Source organism: Camelus bactrianus, chromosome 34 (genome assembly GCF_048773025.1).
Source record: "Camelus bactrianus isolate YW-2024 breed Bactrian camel chromosome 34, ASM4877302v1, whole genome shotgun sequence".
NCBI lineage: Eukaryota > Metazoa > Chordata > Mammalia > Artiodactyla > Camelidae > Camelus > Camelus bactrianus.
Genome location: NC_133572.1, coordinates 3,682,706 through 3,692,914, shown reverse-complemented (window position 1 = coordinate 3,692,914; position 10,209 = coordinate 3,682,706).

Sequence of the window (10,209 nt, the reverse complement as noted above, 5' to 3'; positions counted from 1 at the left end):
TCCCAAACTCCCAACTTGTCCCTCCCCGTTTTTTAATTCCCAGAGTCTGAATACCAAAGTCCAGTCCCCAGAAAGGACCCAGAGAATTTGCTCTTGATCCAACATTTGGGAGTCAGGGGCGACTGTGAGCCTATTTTTAAGCCACAAGGAAATGAGTGAGTGTGTGTATTTCTGTAAGTGTCTTGACGTATGTTCTGGGTTGACAAAAGCTGTTGGCATCTCCTTGGCAGATGAACTGGCTACACTTGCCACTTTCTTGGCATCTGGCTCCTAAGTCAACTCCCTGCCCATGGTCTATTTCTTCCCTGGAAATAATCACTAAAAAAAAAAAAACAGACCCCAAGTGTTTTATTCTTTCTTCATCAAATCTTTCACTTAACAACAACGTCTGCCCTGCCGCTTATAATACAGCTGAACGGGGCAGGCCTCTCCGCCGCCCTGGTGAACGAACGGTGAGTTGGCCGGGATAAGAACGCTGCCACATGGATGAGAAACAGTGGAGAGGATTGTAAACAAAGGGGAATGATAAATGGCTCTGTTGCAAGGGGGTGGGAGGTGTTTAGCGGCGTGTTCCGTGGGTGGGTGCTGGGCCCGATTTCCCTGAGCGTCTTTATTAATGACGAGGTCGGAGGAGAAAGCACTCGGAGCACGTTCATCAGAAGCAGGAGGATGCTAAATTGGGAGGTGCTGCCAACACCACGGAGGACAAAGCAGCAGCTCACGGTGGGGCTGGGGGAGGCAATCTCGGCAAAGGAGAGGAGAGCAGGGACCCGCTGGGTGACAAGACCCCCCCACAGAGACCACCTGAGCCTCAGCAGGGCTCTCACCGGAAGTCACTGATTTAGGAAAAAAAATTGCTTTTTTAAAAACCTCCAAGGTTCCATAGTTTTTGAGGTGGCGGGGAGCCTCGGGCTGGCTTAGTCCTGAAAGCATTAAAAGCGCTGAACTGCTTTCATGAGCCGCGAACGCTCAGCAGAGCGAACTGGCCGCGCCCGCGCCACCCCTGGGCATGAGAGCGGGGAGACGAGAGGCAGCGCCCCGCTCTGTGAATAGTCACCGTCTGACTTCTGAGCGAGGGGATATTTCACCCCTGTTGGGCCTTCTGGTTTCTAGTCTTGGGTCTGCCATTAATTTAGTGTCATTTTCAGAAGTTCCTCTTCCTTTTCTGGGCTTGTTTCACTGTCTTTTCCAGAAAGGACTCCTGTCTCCTTCGCTCTCCCAGGGCTGCTTAAAGGAGCGCGGTTGCAAGGCCCTGGCGGAATGGCTAATTTCATGGCTCCAGGGGGAAAATTCATGAGGAAGACCTTGCGGGCCGTGTGGAGGAGAGAAGCCTGTTTCCTGCCCACAGGAATGGCAGATGGGGAACTCGTCACCCTGTTCTCAGAGAGTCAAATGGTAAATCTGGAAGGATGAAGCAGAGCTGAAGACTTTGGAACACGGAGCTCCTTGAAGAAAGCTGTTCATAAATAATATATTGAAGCACTTAAGAATCCTACCTGCTTGCAAAATTTTCCTGAGTCCTGAGACAGCACCCAACATAGCAAAATACTCTCTTTCCTCATTCATTCAGTATTGACTGAGCTCTGACTCAGTACCAAACATGCATCCTGCTCCCTGAGGAGCTCGGTGTAATAGGAGTGACACGTGAAAATAAGAATTAGTTCCAATACAGTTCTCATAGTGTCGTGGTGGGGAGAGCGGTCGCAGATGTCCGAGCTGGGTCTTTGAATACTTGTCTATTAAAAATAAACGTGGGAGAGTGGGGCAATGTCACGCGCTGGACGGTCGCGCAAAGGCGTGATGACTCCGAAATAAAGGCACGTTTAATACACTTTCTAGAAATGCCGAGCGGTCCTGTGAGGTCCCACAGCGCGATGCACAAATCAGATCAGGAATGAAACTTCCCTGAGTTCCCGCTACTTCAAAGGGACGAGAGGAGGTGCATTCCTTGCACGGGAGATTCGCTGGGTTGGATTTTAAGGTCCTCCGTTACTGTGCTATGGAATTTGGGTTTCATGTACTAGGGAAGTATTCATATTTTCAAAGCAGAGAATAATGTTATCAAGCATCTAAAAAAGCAGACCACTCTTGTATGTTTGCTAAAATTCCCAGCTAGGAAGCCTAGCTTCTTTCCTTCACGTCAGCGTGCTTGGGCCGATCAGATAACACTGGATGTGCCAAAACATCATTTCAAACATTTAACATTATGAGATGCAGCCCGGTTGAAACACACAATCGTGTATATCTTGTACCAGGAAGACCTCAACAAACCTTTTTCTTTTTAATGAATATGTGTAAATTATAAACAGCTCTGTTCGGAAAAACAAATGCATTTTGGATTCAGCTTCACTGAGTGTTCCTAACATCATGCTGTACAGTCTCTCTGTCCTGACAGGACGCCTTAGGAAGGGCACCTGAATGCCACCTATTCACTGGTATTTACATCATCTTCCTAAGTTCGCGTCAGATCACTGATCCTCACAGCCGTATGAGACCGCGTGACCACATCCTGGGCAGAGAATCAGGATTCCTGGCTTCTGTCCCTTCTCCCACCCAGCTCTCTGCCCCTGGACAGTGGGACACCCACTGCTCTGCCCTCCTCTGCAGCAGAATCAAGTTCATGATGCACTGAGATAACGGTAAAGAGCTGGATTTGCAAACTGGTAACTGCCAAGCTCTTTCAGGACCACAACACCGAAAGGATGGGGACCTGGCAAGGAGGCTGTGGAGGTGAGTCAAACATGGAAAGGTGAAAGAAGATGACCGGAAAGGTTCAGGCCAGCTCTGGGTCTGCGGTGCCGTGACGTGTAGCCAAGGCAGCTTACGGGCAAGGTCCAAATAACCAGTTCGGTTTCTCTGGATATAAAGATCTCTGTGCTGCAATGGAAACGAAGGCTTGTGTCTTAACATTCCACCAAAAAACAACAAAAAAAAAGGGCCACCTATGGGAATGACGGCTGCATTAACACAGCGACACAGTAAATGGTTTCTGAGCCCAGATTTAGCTTCTGAGTAAAAGCTCAAACCCAAACAAAACAAGACCCTTCTTTCCTTCCAAGCCAGCACCTCTCTGATTCCACTTCTGTGACAAGAACACCGTCATGGAAACAGTGCCCAAGATGCAGCCAGGAAGCCCACGGAGCTGCCACTTTCTTGTGGCTGCAAAGACCTGACAGAAAACTCCACGGTGAGGCTGGACTTCCTCCTCTTCTCTCTTGAGTAACTGGCACCCAAGAAACTTTCATTCCATAGTAACTAAAACTATTCCAGAGCTCAGATGTTGTCTAGACTTTTTTTTTTTTTTTTGGCTATTACAGCTCTGGACTGGAGTATATGCTCACGAAACTGCCTTGGTCGATACGGATTTCCATGTCTCATACTATTTGCACTTGAGATCCCAGCTAAATGTAACTGAATTCCAGCCAATGCAAACCTAGAACTTCTGTAACGTTCTCACTTGGTACTTTGTGTTCAAGAGTCTCGTTTTTGTGTGTCCTGAGACAAATAAAATATATAAGCAATCATGTATGTAATAGACTCCCAATTGTTCCATCCTTAAGTGTGGATGCACACAAACTCTATCTAATTAGAAGCTCTCCTGTTCAAGGCAGCCGGCTCAGATCAGCAGGGCTTGGCACAGCTGAAGCCTGGGGCAGGGTTTGCTCCTGACCATGCTCTGTACGCTTTGCGTGAAGGAAAATGGCCACGGCCAGTGCCTCTCAAGCCCCCTCCCGTGTCTACGGCATTAGTCGCGTGGGAATTCACTGGGAGGGCGGGTAACTTAGACTCCCACCCTCACAAATATCTTTCTGGTTGAGCAGAGTCTTAAGTGGGAGCAAATATTTTTATTTGCAAAAATTCAGTCTACCCCTGGAGTGCCGTATGCCTACTCAGTACATACACACCAAAGAAATAACTCTTTCCTTCACCAGAAGACACCGAGATGTTAGTGATCTCAGTTGTCTACAGCCCTTCCGATTTTGTTATCCTTGAGAGAAGGGGCTCCATTTGGGGAGACTTGCTCATTTTTCTAGAAGGATCAGATGACAGTCATGATGCTTCTAGTGCCAGAAAGAGAAGGACTTTTCTGTTCCAACTCAGCTTTTCCCCATAGGCCACTTTTCCAGAAGAGTCTGATCTGAAACAGGGTCATATTTAGCTATTTTTTTCCCTGGTGGCTAGAAATTTTTAATTAAAGAAGAATGAAAGGTAAGTTAAAAAGCAAAGGCAATGCAAAGGAACACACAGACACACAAAGACACTATTTGCAGCATGGAGGTATGAGGTAACAACCCTCTGTATTTTCCCACTACTTTTGTGCAGAGACCTGCAGGTTTCAGGTAACAGCATGGCCCCGACGATGGTGGCAACGTCTAACTATCATAGGTCTTCGGCACCTCTGAAACTGGCCCGCCTCGAATGTGGCTAATCCAGCCTTACTCCTTAAATGGGTAGGTTATAAACTACGGGGATCCACAGGGTTATGTGACCTACTGCCTAAGCCCAAAGGAGACGGCATTTTATTCTAAACTTCAAATATTAAAACGCTAAGGTTTGGGATGCAAAATATGAAATCTAGATTTCCAGCACAAGTGTGACTCAATATGACAAGGTGACAGAAGTTTAGAGAATCAAACTTGTTCTCCCTATAGTTTCAAATCCACTTTGGACCAGGTCTGTTTCTGGTGCAACAAGCTTTTAGCAAATGCAGATTTCCTGCGAGCAGGTCCTAGACCCAGAGTCAGAAGGATTACCATAAATCACATAGCCTAGAGGATTTTTTTCTCAGCTCCAAGTGCAAAGCTATCCAAACAATGAATCCCCCCGACCCAGATCTGTTTTCAGCTGAAAAATCTAAATAATCCTGTCATTTCTGGTCCAAATGCAAAGCTGCCTCTCTTAACGAGGATGCAGGTGCACGAACTCCATGCCGAGCCGTTCTAAATCGGCCACAAAAACACTTAGGGGCAGGGGGATAGTGCCACAGGGTCTGAGAGTCTCCTTTTAAAAGCCCCCTTCCCATCGGCTCCCTTCCAGGCACATCTTTATCATCCCTGTGGCACATTAAGAGGAAGTGCTAATGTTATCCAGATGCATTAAGTCACACAAGCGGTTTGGTGCATTTCACTGGGACCTCAAAGCACTACACCACAGAGGTGTCCAGGCGAAGCAAGGAGCTGGCCACGTCGATACCATCCGAGCCTGTGCTCTGAGCACACATTACAGACAGCACAGTCACCCGGCCCGTGCCATTAGGTAGTGTTAGCCAGCATCCCCCATCACTCCTGATTAATAATTGAACTCGATCCATACAGGAGAGCTCTGGCCAGTCAGGAAGATGCTTCTAGCACGCATTAGAGAGGAGCATCTCCAGGGGCCTCCGAGCACTCTGTCCATTTAACAAGTCAATCTACAAACTGCAGTCAACTCTTGATTATTGGAAACTGATGGTCTTCTGCATGTTCCTCTTCCTCCCTCCCGGTGCCTTCCCTCACCCCTAGCCCTGGTGGTGGGTGCTCTGATGCATCACCCAAGCCCCCTTCCTGCCTGGAGGACTCAGTTCCCCAGCTGCTAGGAGAGCTCTCATCATCAGTCCTCCTCGGAAGCTGCCTCTGGTGAAGAGCGTCACCTCAGCCAAGGTCACGTTCCTTCCCAAGGCAGCCTCATCCAAAGACGGACCAATGAGAACGTCTAAAGGCCTGGTCCCACCGCAGGATGACTCTGAAGGGTCATCCCAGACTCAGAGCTCCCGCAAGGATGGCCAAGCCTCTCTTGTGACTGTGTTGCAGCCCAACTTCTCCCCTGCTCGCCCCTGCTTTCTCTTCTCCCCTCGGGAGCACTCCCCGACAATCTTCCTGCCGATCTTCTCCACCTCAGGCCTTGTTCCCCAGGGGACGCAACCTGCAACAGGAGACAAATGTCTCCACCTTAGCCTCCACCTCAAGAAGCTGTCTCAAGGGTCAAATAAAACAATGTGCGTGAAATTTCCCTACACCTTGTAAAAGATAGAAAAGGACACATTACACTTCCCCTTTAACTAAGACACCATTCAATTATGTGGGTTTTGCACATGAAACAAACAGAAGTGCAATTTCTGTTTAGAGTTAAAATAAAGCTAGAGGGTCCAAGCTCACTGAGGCTTGAACTGAAAAAACACTGAAACTGGATGGCGTTAGTACATTATTAAATCACATACGTTGTCATCCATTTAAAACAATCCTCCATCTTTCAAATTTGAGGAGTGTTGCCAGCCTTTGTGGTGGTAAAACACCCTTCTTCAAGAGGCATCAAAATTTTCATTTTCGAGTCAGCCAAACAGCATCCCTGAGACAGGTCCTCTGGTTCTCACCTGTGTTTATACATCTGCTCACGAAGCCTTAGAGACACGCCATGGGGCCCACAAACCCAGACTCTGCAAAGCCAAGGCAACAACTTGGAGCTTCCGGCCTGGTGTTCCCCTGGGAAATGCCACTTCCTCAGCGGATCATACGACAGAAAATACACACTTTTTGAATTTGACAGCACAGCAGGAAATGGCCCAGGTAAGAAGAGACCAGGGACAGTGTTTGGAGATGACCACACCGCTGGCCCCGGCAGGGATCCACCAGGCACACTATCCACTCTGGGTGCACCTGCGCTGTCCTGGGGGTGATGGAGCGTGAGTCAGGCGGGAGAGAACCAGAGCCTCCCTCACCGCTGTCCGTGGGGTGAGCACCCACAGCCCAGAGGAAAATGTCCTGGGACCCCCAGATTTTGCTGTTTTTTGTTTTCTTTTCTTTTCTTTCATTTAAATGGCAGTTCTTTAATTGCAAAATAGAAAACTTTATCATGCTATTTTTATGATTTTTTTTCTTTAACTAAAAGGAGTGGTGACAAATGTTTAGAATCAACTGAAAGTGTTACCCTATCTGGGCTGAGACCCACCCGTCCCGTAGCCCAGGTGACACCTGCGGGTTCACGGACAGGTAGAAGGGTAGAGGTCAGACTGCGGAGACATGCATGTACATGTGTGTTCATGTGTGTACAGGTGTGTGCACACGCATAAGCATGAGCTGGGGCTGGCAGGCATTTTCCTGGTGACACAGACATCAGGACCCCCAAATAAATAATGTGTGGGCTTTCAGTAGCATAAGCAAGGGATAAAACACACCTGGCATATAATTCCTGATTCTGTAGGTCTTCCCAGAAGCACTTATATTTACAGAGTCCTAGTTCTCCATCTTCAAGTTAAGTGTCCAGTCCCCTTTCCCACTTTGAATCTTGAAAGGTACATACACTGAAATGCCAGTAAAAAGACTTTTATGGCTCTCGAGAAATACTCAAATGTCTACAGCCATCCACCCAAAATATGGTGCTGTACCACATCAAACCCCAGACAGTCAAAGACTATGAGCAACAATTTTCCAGTAAAATTAACTGCCAACATCTGACCATTGAGGGAAACAAAGGTATATACGGAAAATGTGGTAATCCAGTCTCAAGCAGAACAGACCAAAAATATCTATTTTCCGGAAGTGTCCAGGCTTCAGGTCTAGGGAGGGAACTCAATTATCAATGAACTATTTTGACTAAAATTACAATCCCTGTCAAAGGGAACCACAAAAAAGATTCTTCCCCCAAAGAAACAGCACCAAGAACAAGTTTTGTTTGTTTGTTTGTTTGTTTGTTTTTTAAGAATCTCAACTACTATGTGAACTAAATTGGGGAACTGAATCCGACACAACAAGGTTCAACGTCAGCCCAGTCAGAGGCTGGGAATCGCTGTAACAGGCTGAGCGGTTCAGAATTTCCACCCGCAGGGTTACTGTAAAATGTATGTGAATGGCGGAGCTTGCACCTAAAATAAAATCATCGGATACAAAGGAAATGCATTTAAGTGAAACATGGTTACTTTCGTTCACATTACAAGAATTTGCCTTATAAAAATCATCTTAAATAATTTTCCCTTTAGGTCACTATGTAGGTCTGGGACCTACGGAAATGGTGTTCTTAAGTTTTGGACTCTAGAGTCCTGGGGCTTCCCAAGATCATACCTTAGAATCATCTAATGAATCCCACTTCTCTCTGTAAGACTCGGTTTAAATAAACTGTGATAACAAGGGTCTACCTTACTGAGCACCAGCAAACTTCCTGGATAATTTAGCGCAGAGTCTGGCACCATTTCCACCACAACTTGGCTGACCGTTGAGCTCATTAAAATGACCTAGAAGACTATTTATATAGCTTGTATTAAACAGCATAATAGTCCATCACATTAACTGATAAGCCATTATTTCAGTCACCATAATAAGCAAGGGTAATTAATGAGTGACTAGGACATGGCTTATTGTACAGCAGATGAGCCAAGCTCTTAAATCTCTTCAATGTCGACCCATTTCCTGGTCATCCATTAAAGCTGCAGACTGGAAGGCCATCCTATGCCAAACTTCCCACCTTCAGGCAGATGAAACACCACAGTTCTCATGTTACCCATCATACTCTCCCTGCAGACTCCGGAGAATTATAATTAAAGTCAAGTATTCGGCTTCCTCGTGCTGAACAACCTCCTCTCACCCATCCAGTGGGCATCCCTGCCTTGAAACACCACTTTGAGGCACTGCTTGGAAATTCCTGCAGTGGGCAACCATTTTTCTTCCCACACACTAATCAACATGTATGTTATAAAGTTACATTATTCTGTTTTCTGAATTATCTACATTGCGATGAAATGGCATTAAGAGGACCCCCCTTTATCCATTAGAGATAGGCATTGTTTTAAAAATCCCAACAAATGGGATCTTCATCCTCCAGAAACTTAAAAGAAAACCATTCCACCTTAACTGGAAATGTCTCTTAAAAATAAGCTGATCTCAAAAAAAAATTTTTTTTTTAAATAAAATAAAATAAAATAAAAATAAGCTGATCTCCTGTGATTTTTCAAAAACTGAGCTGGGCGTCCCTTCTTGTAGGACTGACTTACATACAACCATTCTCCGAAACTTCTGTTTTGGCTGTTAATGAAGAGGAAACACTTCGTGGGGGAAATCTCAGTCCCAGAGAGATTCTCTTGGAAATTCACTTAAAACCAAATTACTCCTTTTCTGAAATACTGAAATAATTATATTGTACTGAATGAAAAAGAAAATCACTGTAGAGATAAAGTGTCTTGGATTTCCAAACACCCTTAACTCAAGAGTTGAGGAATATGCATTTTTAATAAAAGTTGGATTTGGCCCTGTGCTCAAAACTTAAATTATCCCAAGCTTAAGCTTAAGCTTAATCGCCTGGTCATTCATTGTCCTCTGATTTCAATTCTGAAAAAATACATTTCAACTAGAATTAGTTTCTCTAGAAATGTCCCTAAAATGCATTTAATGCTCAGCACTTGAAACGCTATTACAGCAAACGAGCAAACGTGAACAGATCATGTCAAATCTATTTAAAAAAAAAAAAATAAGCAATTAGAGAACTCAATCTCACACTTGAAGTTTCATGTCTAGAAAATGTTTCCTGAACCAAAGATTCTCAGATACTCAACTCCTTACTTAATTACAATGAAATTCCTTAAGAAAACCAGATGACAGTCTTGCTGCTATCGAAATCACAGCTCCTTGATGCAGTTTTATGAAAGAAGGGCTGGACCCCTGGAGAGATACTATAACTTATAAATTTTCATGAGCATCTTTGTAGCATAGGTGCTAGTCCAGAAAAAGGCTGTATTGACTCACACATGCTCGTGAGGGTGATTTATTTCTAGCAAGGGAAGTTAAGAATAGGTTTTTATATTTATATAATGTCTCTCAGACAAGCATAGGAGAAAATTTTGGAAACAACATCTTGCTTTATTTTTCAATATTCACAGGTGGCAAGAAAAAAAATTCAAATGACACAATATTTTGCACAAGGGGGAAATGAGGCAAAGAGAAGAGATGAAAATTATTAAAGATACCTTCTTTTTCCTCAGCTTTTTGCACGACAGTTCACCCTTGATATTTGGAGTCTGAAGAGGTAAAACAGTATTAAAAGCAGGGCAAGGGAAAAACAAAACTAGAAACAGTGGCTTCGAGTTCTGTGGGGCCACTGCCTACCTGGCAAATACGCGGGATGTACTGAAGTTTCCTCCCGGAAACATCTCTGCCCCAAGCTTTCAAGTTCCACATTGTACAGTTAATCTTTGAATCAAGCCTCTGATCCCCCGGAGTCTTCCTGTAAAGTCCATCTCCTCCCCCT